The sequence below is a fragment of the Penaeus vannamei genome, chromosome 35 (genome assembly GCF_042767895.1).
Source record: "Penaeus vannamei isolate JL-2024 chromosome 35, ASM4276789v1, whole genome shotgun sequence".
Lineage (NCBI taxonomy): Eukaryota > Metazoa > Arthropoda > Malacostraca > Decapoda > Penaeidae > Penaeus > Penaeus vannamei.
The window spans coordinates 982,525-984,531 of NC_091583.1; positions in this window are offsets into that span (position 1 = coordinate 982,525).

Consider the following 2,007-nt stretch of genomic DNA (forward strand, 5'->3'; position numbering starts at 1 on the left):
TTCCTTTGCCCCTCTTTGCCACATTCTCCCCTCCTTCTCCTTCTCCCTTCTCCTCCTCCCTTCCTCTCCAAATTTCACCCCCTTCCTCCTCTCTCTTCCCCCTCCCTCCTCTCCATTCTCCTCCTCCTCCTCCTTCCTCCTCCCTCCTCCCCCTTCCACCCCCCTTTCCTCCCCCCTCCTCCCCCTTCCTCCCCCTTCCTCCTCCTCCTTTCTCCCACCCCCTTCCTCCCCTCTCTCTTTCCCCACATTCCTCCCTCCCTTTCTCCCTCCCTCCTCCTCCTCCTCCCTTCCTCTCCCTCCTCCCTATTCTCCTCCGTCCTCCTCCTCCTCCCTTCCTTCCTCCTACCTCCTCCTTCCACCCCCTTCCTCCCCCCTCTTCCACACATTCTCCTCCTTCTCCTTCCTCCTCCTCCTCTCCCTCCCTTCCTCCTCTCTCCACTTCCACCTCTCCCTTTCTCCCTCTTCCCCTTCCCTCCTCCTCACTCCCCTTCTCCCTTCCTCCCCCTCTTCCACATTCTCCTCTCTTTCTCCTTCTCCCTCTCTCTTCCCCTCATCCCCCTTCCCTCGCCCTCCCTCCCTCCTGGAAATTCCACCTCTCTCCCTTTCCTCCCCTTTTCCCCTTCCTCCTCTCCCTCCCTCCTCTTTCCCACATCTCCTTCCTCCTTCCCCTTCTCCCTCCTCCTCTCTCCCTCTCTTCTCACCTCTCCCTTTTCCTCCCCCTTTTCCCCTTCCCTCCTCTCCTCCCCCTTCTCCCCCTTTCCTCCCCACCCCCTCTTTCCCCCTCCCTCCTATTCCTCCTCCTTCCTCCTCCTCCTCCCTTCCTCCCCTTCCTCCCCCTCTTCCACATTCTCCCTCCTTCTCCTCCTCCTCCCTTCCATCCCCCTCCTCCTTCTCTTCCCCCTCCTCCTATGATCTCCACTCCGTCTCCTCCTCCCTTCCTCCCCTTCCCTCCCCTTCTTCTCACATATTCTCCCTCCTTCCCTCTTCCTTCTCTCCTCCTCCCTTCCTCCCCTTCCACCCCCCTTCCTCCCCCTCTTCCCCCTCCTCCTATTCTCCTCCTCCTCCTCCCTTCCTCCCCTTCCACCCCCTCCTCCTATTCTCATTCTCCTCCTTCTCCTCCTCCCTTCCTCCCTTCCTCCCCACCTGCTGCTCCTAAATCAAGGGCGTTGCATCGCTCCCGAGTTTGGCAGCTTTGTGATAAACAGGAATGCTTGATATAAGGCGAGGAATAACGCACGAAGTCTAGGACGCGGTCTGAGTGATTGAAGGAGATTTGAGGGATAGAGAAAATTGCCTTGTTCCCTCGGGAGTGGGGGGGAGGGGGGGGAGGGGGCGGATGAAGAGAGAGAGGGGTGGATTTAAAGGGAGAGAGAGAGAGACAGAGAGAGAGAGAGAGAGAGAGAGAGAGAGAGAGAGAGAGAGAGAGAGAGAGAGAGAGAGAGAGAGAGAGAGAGAGAGGGTGAGGAGCGAGAGTGAGACAAACAGACAAAGAGAAAGAGAGAGAGCGAGTAAAGAAGAAACGCCAGGAGAGAAAGAAAGAGAGAGAGATGGGGAGGAATAAGAAACGAAGAAGAAAGCAGAAAGAGACAATCGGTCAGATACGGAAAAGACACAGGTGCAAGCAAAATAAGTGATAAAGACTAGGCAAGAGAGAGGAAAATGTATTCTAATTATGATAGATGAAGAAGAAAAACACAGGTATTCACCACTAATTAGATATCAGAAATTAAAGGGTCACTTTATAGCCGGTAATAGAGAGAGAGAGAGAGGAGAGAGAGAAGAGAGAGAGAGAGAGAGAGAGAGAGAGAGAGAGAGAGAGAGAGAGAGAGAGAGAGAGAGAGAGAGAGAGAGAGAGAGAGAGAGAGAGAGGAGGAGAGAGAGAGAGAGGAAGGGGAGAGAAGAAGGAGGAGAGAGAGAGAGAGAGAGAGAGAGAGAGAGAGAGAGAGAGAGAGAGAGAGAGACGTACAGACAAAGCAGACAAATAGGAAAACAGACAAAGAAGAGAAA